This window comes from Canis lupus, chromosome X, assembly GCF_048164855.1.
Source record: "Canis lupus baileyi chromosome X, mCanLup2.hap1, whole genome shotgun sequence".
Classification (NCBI taxonomy): domain Eukaryota; kingdom Metazoa; phylum Chordata; class Mammalia; order Carnivora; family Canidae; genus Canis; species Canis lupus.
The window spans coordinates 67665280-67677692 of NC_132876.1; the positions used below are offsets into that span (position 1 = coordinate 67665280).

The 12413-nt window shown below is 39.7% G+C and overlaps 1 protein-coding gene and 1 long non-coding RNA gene across 3 annotated transcripts in view; one reads left to right on the plus strand and one right to left on the minus strand.

Annotated features, from left to right (window-relative positions):
• The window catches only part of LOC140627216 (doublesex- and mab-3-related transcription factor C2-like), a 34228-nt gene extending 24266 nt beyond the window's left edge, over positions 1-9962 (minus strand). The window contains exons 1-2 of one of the 2 annotated variants that reach the window (XM_072815257.1): positions 9944-9962; positions 8752-8827 (exon numbers count right to left, since the gene is read on the minus strand). The gene's annotated coding sequence lies outside the window, so the exon portion shown is untranslated. Of the gene's footprint in view, positions 1-8751; positions 8913-9943 lie in introns of those variants that run through there. The other variant, XM_072815256.1, reaches the window with a different exon arrangement.
• LOC140627217 (uncharacterized) lies at positions 8981-9811 on the plus strand. Its single transcript, XR_012026072.1, has 3 exons — positions 8981-9141; positions 9371-9522; positions 9677-9811. It is a non-coding gene; the product is annotated as an uncharacterized lncRNA (long non-coding RNA).
• Positions 9963-12413: the final 2451 nt, after the last annotated feature.

Sequence of the window (12413 nt, forward strand, 5' to 3'; positions counted from 1 at the left end):
AAACAAAGAGGCAGCCTACTAAATGGGAGAAGATATTCACAAATGACATATCCAATAAGGGCTTAGTATCCAAAATATATAAAGAACTCAGAAAACTCAATACCAAAAACAAGCAAAGAAACAAAGTAAGAAAAAAAAAACAAATAAACTGATTTAAAAATTAACAGAGAAAAAAAAAAAAACAAAAAAAAAACAAAAAAATAAAAAATAAAAATTAACAGAGGACCTAAATAGACATTTTTCCAATGGAGGTATACAGATGACCAACAGACACATGAAACGATGCTCAATATAACTAATCATTAGGGACATGCATATCAAAACCAGAAGGAGATACGGCCTCACACCAGTCACAATGGCTAGTATAAAACGGGAAGAAATAACAAGTGTTGGTGAGGACGCGGAGAAAAGGGAACCCTTGTGTACTGTTGGTGGGAATGTAAGTTGGAAATTTCTGAGTTTTCACTCTGGAAAACAGTATGCAAATTCCTCAGAAAATTAAAGATCACACAATCCAGTAATTCCACTTCTCGATATTTACTCAAAGAGAACAAAACCACTAATTTGAGAGGATTTATGCACGCCCGTGTTCATCATAGCTTCGTTTACAATAGCCACAATATGGAAGTATCTGTTAATAGACAAAGGGATAAAGAAGATGTGGTATATATACACAATGAAACTTTATTTGGTCATTAAAAAAAGCAATGAACTCTTGCCATTCGTGACAACATGAAGGGCCCTAGAGGGTATTGTACTAAGTGAAATAAGCCAGACAGTAAAAGACCAATACCATATGATTTCACTTATATGTGCAACCTACAAAGCAAAGCAAACAAATGAACGAACAACAGCAGAAATAAGATAGAAGCAGACTCATAAACATAGAGAACGAACTTGGTGGTAGCCAGAGGGTAGAAGGTTGGGGGTGGTAAGCAGAGCAGTCAACTACTTTGGGGATGAAGAGGCACAAACTTCCAGTGATGAACTAAATGGGGATGAAAAGTACAGTGTAGAAAATATAGTCAATAATATCATTATAACTTTGTATAGTGACAGATGATAATCACATTTATTGGAGTGAGCATTTTGTAATGTATGTAATTGTCCCATCACTATGTTGTACACCTGAGATGAATATAATACTATATGTCAACTATACTTCAGTTAAAATAAATGCATAAATAAAAAATTTTAAAAAGGAATGAAACACTGATACATGATACAACATCGATGAAACTTGAAAACATTATTCTATGTAAAAAAAAAAAAAGATAGTCACAAAAGACCACACACATTATGATTTCATTTATATGAAATGTCCAGAAGAGGCACATCTGCAAATTCGGAAAGTAGATTAATCATTGCTTAAAGCTCAGGCGATGCAGTTGTGGAATAAAGGGGAAGTGGCAGGTAACGGACATAGAGTATTTAACATGTGAAGATATTCTAAGTTTATTATAGTGATGGCTGCACAACTCTTGGATTTGCTCAAATAAGTTGAATTGTAGAATTTAAATGAGTTAGTTGAATCTTGACAAACTGTTCTAAAAAATGGGGAATTGAAGCTATTTAAAGCAAAATAACATGGATTGGATCATCACAAGCACATCTTTACTAAAAGAAAGGTTAGTTAAAGGGAATTCTGCAGTCATAAGTAAAATGATACCACACAGAAACTTGGATTGGCCAAAAGGAATGAATGAATAAAACACATGTACAGATATATAAAAGATATCATTTTCTCATTTAAAAAATGATTGAAGATAATTGGCTACTTATAACCAATTAATATGAAAGGGCAATGGTGTTTACCACATATGTAGAAGTAAAATATATGCAGAGGATGCCAGCAAAATGCCAGAGGAGCAAATGTCACTGTATGTGAAATGGTGTCTCTTATTTGAAGGTAGAGTATGATAAGCTAAAGGTGCATATTGTAACCCCAAGAGTAACCATGAGAGTAAAATAAATAGTGATAGGTAACAAATGAGAGGAACAAAGAACAGAGAACAAATGTGACAAATAGTAAACTACTATCAAGTTTGTGGTTTCAAACAAAATGTATTGATAATTACACTAGATTTAAAGGACCTAGACACTTGAAGAAAAAGATACATTGCCGGATGGAAAAAACTAAAACCACACTATATGCTTTGTACAACAACTTATAGATAGTATATACAAAGATGCAAATAGATTAGAAATTAATAGGCGAGAGTGTAGAGAATACTAATCATGCAAATACTAATCAACAGATAGCCGAGTGTGTATATGATTATCAGGCACATCATACCAAAGGATATGACCAGAGGCAGAGTTGGATATTACATGAAGACAGACTCTGTGTTGGGTCTTAAAACAAGTCTCAAGAAATGTATAGCGGCTGAAATCATACAGAGCAGATTTTCTGACTGTGACAGCAATAAATGATAAACCAATAACATAAACATAGCAAAAAAATCCCAAATTTCTTGGAAATTAAACAAGAAATATTTTCATAACCCATAAGCCAAAGAAGACATCACAAAAGAAATTAGAAAATGTTTTCAATTGAATAGAAATGAAAGCACAGCAGAACAAAATTTGAGGGATGCAGATAAAGCAGTGCTTACAGGAAAATTTATTGCATTAAATGCTTATATTATAAAAGAACAAGGGCCTCAAATCAATAACGTATGGTTCCAAAATACAGTAAAGAAGAAGAGTAAGGTACACGGTGGGGGGGGGGGGGAGGCCCATTAAAAAGAATATAGAATATATAGGTAGGTAGATAGATGATAGCTAGATAGAGATCTCCAGAACCTGTCCCTAAAGAAACACATGCATCAAAATTACTAGATCAAGACTTTACAAGAACTCTTTTAAATATGTTCAAAGAGCTAAAGGAAAACAGAGACAAAGAGCTAAAGGGAATCATGAAGATGATATAGGAATGAAAGGCTAATAGCAACAAAGACAAATTAGTTTTTAAGGTGCCGAACAAAAACTCTAGGAATGGAAAATACAGTGCCTGAAATGATAAATTCACTAGAGGGTTTCAACAGCAGACTCGGACAAGCAGAAGAAATAATCAATGGACTTGAAAAGAGATTATTTGAAATTATTGATTCTGAGGAGCAAAAGGGAAAAAGGAAGAATCAAAGTGAAGAAAGACTAAGAGGCTTCCAGAATTTCATCAGGTGAAACAATATATGCACTATGGGAGTCCCAAAAGGGTAAGGGAGCATTGAATAAGAGAGATTATTCAAAGAGATAATGGCTGAAAACTTACCAAATTTGAAGAAAGACATACTTATTCGAATCCAAGAAACTGAAGGATTCAAGCAAGATAAACACAAAGACACCCACCCCAAGACACATTGTAACCAACCTGTCAAAAGCCAAGGACAAAGAGAGAATCCTCAAAAGAGCAAGAGAAAAGTGATTCATTATGTATAAGGGACCCCTAAGAAGACTACTAGCAAATTTCTCAGCAGAATCCTTGACATCCGGAAGATAGTGAGATGATATATTTAAGTGCTGAAAGAAAAGTACTGTCAACCAAGAGCACTATATCCAGCAACACTGTCCTTCAAAAACAACAGAGAGATTAAGGCACTCCCAAAGAAACAAAAGCTGATGGAGTTCATTACCACTAGGCCTGCCATGCAAGATATGTTAAAGGGAGTCCCTCAAGTTGAAACTAAAGGACTCTAGACAGTAATTTGAAGCCATGTGAATTGTCCTATAAGTTGTCCAGTAAAGGTAAATATATGGACAGATAAAAACGTATGTTACTGTAATTTTCATTTGCAACTTTATTTTTGTTTCCTATAGAATATGAGGGAGAAATGCATAAAAAATAATAATAAGCCCATGTTAATGGGTACACAGTATATAAATATAAAAGTTGTGAAATCAATAATATAAAAAGAGAAGCAAAACTGTAAAAGGACTAGAGTTTTTGTAGGCAATTGAAGTTAAGTTGGGATCAATTTAAGATATATTGTCATACTTCAGTAGAATGTTTGATGCAATTCCCATGGCGGCCACAAAGAAGATGTCTACTGAGTACACACACAGAAAGACAAGACGGGAATCTAAATGTGAAACCACAAAAAGCAACTAAACATAAGGAAGAAAGTAATGGAGGAAATGAGGAACAAACAAATTGCAAGGAATACAGAAAACAAATAATAAAATGAAAAAATGTTTCCCTACCAGCAATTACTTCAAATGTATCAAATGCATTAAACTCTTCAATTAAGAGACACAGATTGGCAGAATAGTTTTCTTAAAAAAATGATCCAACTATATGCTATCTACTACAAACTCACTTAAGATCTAAGGACACACAGAAGCTGAAAGTGAAAAGATGGGAGAAGATTCTCCCCTAAAATAGTAACTAAAAACAAAAACAAAAGAGCTGGAGTGGTGATACTAATATCACACAAAGTAGGATTTAAGAAAAAATACTGTCAAAAGAGACAATGAAGGTCATTATATAATGATAGAGGGGTCGATGAACCAGGAATATATGATAATTATAAACATATTTGCACCAAATATCAGAACTCCAAAATATATGAGGAAAACATTAGCAGAATTGAAGGAAGACATGGTCAGCTCTACAATGATAGGAGGAGACTTCAGGACTCACACTTAGTGATGAATAGAACTACCACACAGAAGATCAACGAGGAAATACAGGATTTGAACAACCCTACAGAGCAATGGTATCTAACAAACATACAGAGCACTCCACCCCCAAACAAAAAAAATACACATTTTTCTCTAGTGCACCTGGAACATTCTCCAGGATCAACCGTATGATAGTCCACAAAACAAGCCCTAATAAATTTGAAGAGATGGAAATCGTGCTAAGTACTTTCTTTTCCCAATCACAATGGAGTGAAACTAAAATTAGCAGCAGAAGAGAAACTGGAAAATACACAAATATGTGGACATTGAATTTGTAATTCAAGATTTTTTCATAAAGAAAACTTTGGTCCTAGATGGCTTCACTGGTGAACAGTATCACACATTTAAAAGGAAAAAAATACTAACAGTCCTACAGACCTTTTCCAGAAAATCTAGGAGAAACACTGGCCAATTCATTTTATGAGGGCAACATGAGTTTTATACAAAAAAAAAATAGAAAATGACATTACAAGGGAAAGAAAGCACTACAGACTAATATCCTTGATGAACATTGAGGTAAAACTCACTAACAAAAGTTTAGAAATTTGAATCCAAGGACATGTGAAAAGTATAATCCGTGACCAGGCATAGTTTATCCTAGGAATACAAGGCCATTTTAACATTTAAAAAATACATACAGTATTTTGCCATACTGAGGGAATGAAAGAAAAGAAATAATTATCACAATATACAACAGAACAGTCATTTGATAATATAAAACATCCATTCGTGGTAAACAAAATAAATAAATAAAATAAAAATAAAAAAACTAACAAACGGACAAACAAACACACCCACAGCCGGTAACTTACGAGCATGAGGGAACATCCTCAACCTGATAAAGTAATTCTACCAAAAACCTGCTGCTGACATCATAATTAATGGTGAAAGACTGAATGCTTCTCCCATAAGATTAAGAATATGGCCAAATGTCCACTCTTACTGTGTCTATTTGATGTTATATTTCAGGTCCTAGTTGATGAGATAAAGCAGGAAAAGGAAATAAAAGGCATGCAGATAGAAAAGGAAGAAGTAAAAAGCTGTCTTTATTTTCACAAATCAGGTTGTCTACAAAGAAAATACTAATCTAGGGAAAGAAAAAAAAACAAGAAACAAAAATCATCTCCCAGATCTAATAAACGATTTAATAAGGTCACAGGATACAAAGTCAATATAAAGAAAAGTTCTTTTTATTTCAATATACTAAGAACAAATAACTGGAGATGGAAATTTTCTTTTTTTATAATAAATTTATTTTTTATTGGTGTTCAATTTACCAACATACAGAATAACACCCAGTGCTCATCCCGTCAAGTGCCCCCCTCAGTGCGCGTCACCCATTCACCCCCACCCCCCACCCTCCTCCCCTTCCACCACCCCCAGTTCGTTTCCCAGAGTTAGGAGTCTTTATGTTCTGTCTCCCTTTCTGATATTTCCCACACATTTCTTCTCCCTTCCCTTATATTCCCTTTCACTATTATTTATATTCCCCAAATGAATGAGAACATACGCTGTTTGTCCTTCTCCGATTGACTTACTTCACTCAGCATAATAGCCTCCAGTTCCATCCACGTCAAAGCAAATGGTGGGTATTTGTTGTTTCTAATGGCTGAGTAATATTCCATTGTATACATAAACCACATCTTCTTTTTTTTTTTTAAACCACATCTTCTTTATCCATTCATCTTTCGATGGACACCGAGGCTCCTTCCACAGTTTGGCTATTGTGGACGTTGCTGCTAGAAACATCGGGGTGCAGGTGTCCCGGGATTTCATTGCATCTGTATTTTTGGGGTAAATCCCCAACAGTACAATTGCTGGTTCGTAGGGCAGGTCTATTTTTAACTCTTTGAGGAACCTCCACACAGTTTTCCAGAGTGGCTGCACCAGTTCACATTCCCACCAACAGTGTAAGAGGGTTCCCTTTTCTCCGCATCCTCTCCAACATTTGTGCTTTCCTGCCTTGTTAATTTTCCCCATTCTCACTGGTGTGAGGTGGTATCTCATTGTGGTTTTGATTTGTATTTCCCTGATGGCAAGTGATGCAGAGCATTTTCTCATGTGCATGTTTGCAAATGACATATCAGATAAAGGGCTACTTTCCAAGATTTATAAAGAACTTATTAAACTCAACAGCAAAGAAACAAACAATCCAATCATGAAACGGGCAAAAGACATGAAGAGAAATCTCACAGAGGAAGAGATGGAAATTTTCTTAAATGTCACTTATAATAGCAGCAAAATAATTGGAATATCTATTGAGAATTTTAATGTAATCTGTGCAAGACTTATACACAGATACCTATAAAATATTGCTGAACGAAATTAAAGACCTAAGTAAATGGAGATGTGCTATGTTCATGGATCAGAAGACTCAAAAAAGTTTTAAGATGCCAATTCTCTGGTAATTCTTCTAGCGGTTCACCATAATCACAATTAAAATGAAAAGCTATCTCAAATAGCTTTTTATGTGGAAATGCAAAGGACATAAAATAACCAAGGCCATTTGGAAAGGAACAAAGATGGAGGACTCACACTACCAAGTTCCCTGACTTAATATAAAGGCATGGTATTCATGATAGGGTGGTACTATAAAAATACTGTAAAAATAGATATATGGATCAAAGGATAAAATAGCCCAGAAATAGACCTAGACGTATATGGTAAGTTGGTTTGTGGCAAAGGTTCTAAGGTAATGAAATTAACTAATAATTAACTAGTGGTACTGGGAAAAGTGTATCTCCATACGGAAAAAGAAAGCACAAACAAAACTTCAATACCTCATGCTGTATGCAGAAAATTAACTCAAAATAAATCATAGATCTAAGTGCACATTATAAAATTGAAAATCTACAAGAAAACATATGAGAAAATTTTTGTGTCACGAAGTTAGGCAAAGATATCTTAGGTAGAACATTCAATCAAAAAAGTGTGAATCACAAAGGGAAAATAATCAATGGACTGTTATCAAAATTACAAACAAACACCAACAAAACAAAACAAAACAAAACAAAACAAAAACCACCCTTTTGCTTCTTAAAAAAACAGAGTTCAGTATCTCTGTGTCGCACCGTTTTCTACTTCTGTACTGGAACCTCATGACTGACCTTGACTTCTACTTAATCCCCACAACAGGGTCTGCTTATTTTTCGGTTACAAAAACTCACTTTATTGCCTTGGGTTTCTGCTTGCAAAGCACTCCCCTTTCTCTATTTCCTGGTAACTTCTTTCCTCACCCATTTCAGGCATGCCTTCTCTGGGAAATCTCCAAGACTCTCTTCTAACTCCCAAGGTTGGGTGGCTGTCCCTTCTTGGTCCTCCCAAAGCCATGTAAAGTTCGTTCCATTGCTCTCTACTGTAATCATCCTTTTCTCAGCTTCCCTTGCACAGAGTGGCTTGAAGCAGCAACCAAGCCTCATTCATTCCTATAACCCCAGGCCATGGCCCACTGATAGGCCACCAGAGAAGATTAGCCTTGTATCCTGACAGTTATATAAGAGATGCTTGCTTAAACCACACTATTGCTTCAGAAACCAAATAAAAGATTCTGAGGCAACCTACTTCCTCTTTCCCTCCCAGATCCTATTTGCAAGGAAGCTCCCTTAGAGTCAGTGGCCCAGACTCTCATGGTTCTCAGTGGCAAAAAGGGAGCATAAATAGACAGCTTCACTTGAAACCCAAGTTCAAAGATGAAATTTCATATAGCAGAGCTAGGCAACAATGAGCCCTTACCTCACTTGTTTTGCTTTCAACCTAGCCCAGCCCAGACCCTTCCCCTCTGTCCCTTACATTTTCCAAGCTACCCATGAGGCCCCAAACCACCTGTCCACTACCCACTGGATGCTGACTCATAGACATGGTATCTCACATAACCCACTGAGAGAAAAAGCTCTGCTGTTGATTGGACTATGGATGCCATCACCTAGTTCATTTGCTTTAATAATTCATTTGGATCCGCACAACCCCCCCCCATCAGAGTTTTGATGTACATAATCCTACGAATCTAACTCTGGGGAGGGCCCACATGAACACTCCTGTCTATGGCATCCCCATCAAATAACAACTTACCATCTGCCTGAACACCTCTGCTTTTTTGGTCAGCGAACAAAAACCTGGCTTGAGCCTTCTGGGAGGTTCAGAGAAACTAAGAGAAAGAAAGAAAGAAAAAGACACAGGAGGGGTGGGAGTAAAAGGCACAGGAACGGGGTGGGGGGATGTCACAGAAAAGAAATGTATCCACTGCTTGGGCACAGTGCACTAAGCTGTAGGAGGGAGAAAAGACAGGGCGGGGCTGGAGGGGCTGGAGGGGTGTAGAGGGGCCAGGCCCTTAGCCTCTTTCCCCTTAGCAGAGTGAGGAGTTCTACTGGTCTCTTCAGGGAAGTCCTGTCCATCACTACTGGCACATCACACTCTCCTAGAAGTATGATCTTCATTCCCTTCCTTCCACCTCCTGACCTAGTGAGTCTGCTTTCCCTGTTATCCTGCAGTGTCAGCCGCAAGGGGCTGGGGTTTGACCTATAGCAGTCCCTGCTGTATCCCTCGCACCTGGAATAGGGCCAGGGATGCACGTAATACTTGTTGAATGAGTTAATGAATGTCAGGGAAGGCAGGGACCACTAGGATGAGGCTATTTACTCTTTGTGTTTGTTTGTTTGTTTGTTTGTTTGTTTGTTTGTTTGTTTTCCAGAATGGGAAAGACACCAAGGAATGTGGTTTTTGGTCTGACACTACAGAGGATACATCCAATGGCACAGGCTCACCTAGAGAGCCTGCTAGTCCCTAAGGGTCTTGAAGGAGCTGGTTCCAGAGTACCCTGCCATGTTTCACCAGGTCCTTCAGGTGAGAGCTCAGAGCCAGCCTCTGCCTCTCTCACTGCTCACAACCAAGCCAAGCATGCCTCCCCTTCCTACTCAACCCACGAAGCCCCCAGGCCAGGCCTGACTTCCCCAGAGTTCCCAAGGGTACAGTTTGTCACTCTGCTTCGCCTTTGTAGGGAAGGATACCAGACATTCGGAAACTGAGACCACGGGGTCCACAGAGACAGACCCATAAATGGTGATCGAGCCCCCTTCTGCTGCCACATGCTCCCTGCTTTCTCCAGTTTCTTGGTCACTGGGCCTGAAATAAATGCTGGCACACTTGACCGTTTCTGCTTCAACTTTTCAACACTGTAATTTGCAACACTGACTCCAGCCTTAGGTGAATTGGGGGTTGTCAGTTGTGGTGGTGGGGTGGCAGAGGGAGGGAGTTAGCATCTTACTTAGCTCAATAGGCTGTACACCCTCCTTCTTGGGGCACTGCTGATGGTTCTTCAGTCACGGTTGTGATAGCTTTAGCCAATGAAGAGTGAGTGTTTCCCAGGAGGCAGCTCTGACCCTAATGGGGAAATGACTGCAGAAATGACCCAATACCACACAGAGTTTTCACATTCAAAAATGACTGGGCAGGGCTTATATGGAGGGGAGGGGGGAGGAACACGTGCAAAAAGAATCTCTGGAGCCTAAGAAAAACTGGTTGACTCATAAGCGTATAGTCAGCTCCCAAGCACCCGGACTCAGGCACAAGATTGGCAACCTCCTCTCTAAGTACGGATTGTTCATTTTCATGATAAGGGTGTTTTTCCCCCTTCCTGAGGTGACCTTGATATGTACTGCAACATAATATCAGTAGAGGAGGTCAGTCTATCAGAGTGGTTGGAGCATATTTGTCCCTTTAACCCAACAACGTGTAGAAGCCCTGTTAGATATTGCAACACCCCAAATCACACGCAAAGACATAGGCTGTGCTCTTTAATATCAAAGAGCCTAACTAGCACACAGGAACACCAAAATATTATTTCCTCCTAACTCGCATAGTCCTCTACACAAAGCCAGGAGAGGAAAAAGTACTTGCACAGGGCTTGCTGTGTGAATTAATTGTTCTTTAGTTTTTCAGAGGTTCAATACCTTTAAACACTAATGAAGCTCCGGTGGGGTAGGTTTCAGGCACCAAACAACATTTGGGAGGCCCATAGCCCTTTCATAGCCCTTTTCCTATATCCCTGAAGGGCAGCCAAGACCTGAGAGGAACAGAACAGAGGAAGCTGTTAACTTAGTGTGACTGGTTTGCTTTGTGTCTGGTGTTTCTGCAGCCATTCCTGATGGCCTAGGAACCACCTGTCTTCCCACAATGCCTCTGTTGTCCTAACCTTGCCCCTAACTCAGCTCCATATTGCTGCTTCTCCAAAAGGCACTGAGACCTCACACCATGGGTCTCAGCCCTGTCCAAAAGAGGAGAGGAGCTCCAACAATTAGGGCCTGAGGAGACTATTGGGCATTCACTCCTTCATAGCTGCTGTCACAGCAAGTCACCGGACATGACTGGGGGTGTTGGGGAGTGTGTGTGTGTGTGTGTGTGTGTGTGTAGGATACGAATATTTGTGGAAACAAGAAATGATATGGTAAAAACTGGTGGATAAACATGGGACACAACTCGACAGCCAACCCTGAAACCCAAGCAGCAGAGATGGGAATTAACAAAGCAGGACTTAAGGGATCCCTGGGTGGCTCAGCGGTTTGGCGCCTGCCTTTGGCCCAGGGCGTAATCCTGGAGTCCCGGGATCCAGTCCCACATCAAGTCCCGCATCAGGCTCCCTACATGGAGCCTGCTTCTCCCTCTGACTGTGTCTCTGTCTCTGAGCCTGCTTCTCCCTCTGACTGTGTCTCTGTCTCTCTCTCTCTCTCTCTTTTTCATGAATAAATAAATAAAATCTTCAAAAACAAAAACAAAGCAGGACCTGGCAATAAGGAGCCCTCACTTCTGTTCTTCGTCCTCGGCACAATCCCACCTTATCTAAGGATTTTCAAATCTGAGAATTTTATTTTCTAAGCTCCTCCTCCCCAGGCCCAGTGCCACCTACCCCTACCCACCAGATGCTGACTGATCACCCAGACACAACCCTACACATCATCTCTTGAAAGGAACACCTCTGCTGTTGATGTGAACTCAGGTTGGCATCACCCACTTCGGCCCCTCCTAGCTTTGATGTGCCACATGATCTTCTCTGCCTCCCACTTTGTACAGGCCTTTGAATTCCACAGCCTCAGAGCAAGAGTTAATTTCCTCTGCCAGCCTCAGACTCACAGGATATTCCCCCTTATGCCTTCCCATTAACATCCCTGTTCTCCCTTTCTGGGGGAACCATGATCTTTCTGGCTGACCTTGAGCAAGCCCTTCCCTCTCTGCGGGCTCAGCATTTTTAGAAGTGATTGCCTGTGTTCTCAGTCAGTCATGTTCTCCTAGCTGTGCACATCCTTAAGCCCTCTGATTCTTCTCTGGCTGTGGAAGGCTCAGAATCAGCCAAAAAACAAAACAAAACAAAACGCAAAGCCCTCAAATATGCCTCCCCTTACTGTCCACCATGACTGGGAATGAGTGAACTTGTACACTTTAAAAGGGGCCCCATTACCCTTTGAACACTCTAAGCACACAAAGGCCAATTACATGGTGGAAGGGGACAGAGAGGTCAGTAGTAGGGAAGGGTGTTCGTCAGGAATTTTCCATCTTTGTTTCTAAACTATGACTGAACCCGAGTTCTGAGCTCTCCCCCTTTGCTTACATCCCTACCCTCACCCCTAACTGCATCATGTCACAATTCTTGAACCTGAGGGGATGGCTCAGGTAGGTGAAGAGAATGGATAGTTCCTCGGAAGGGGGCATGGGATCAGCAGGATCTCCCAGCTCTTATGGTG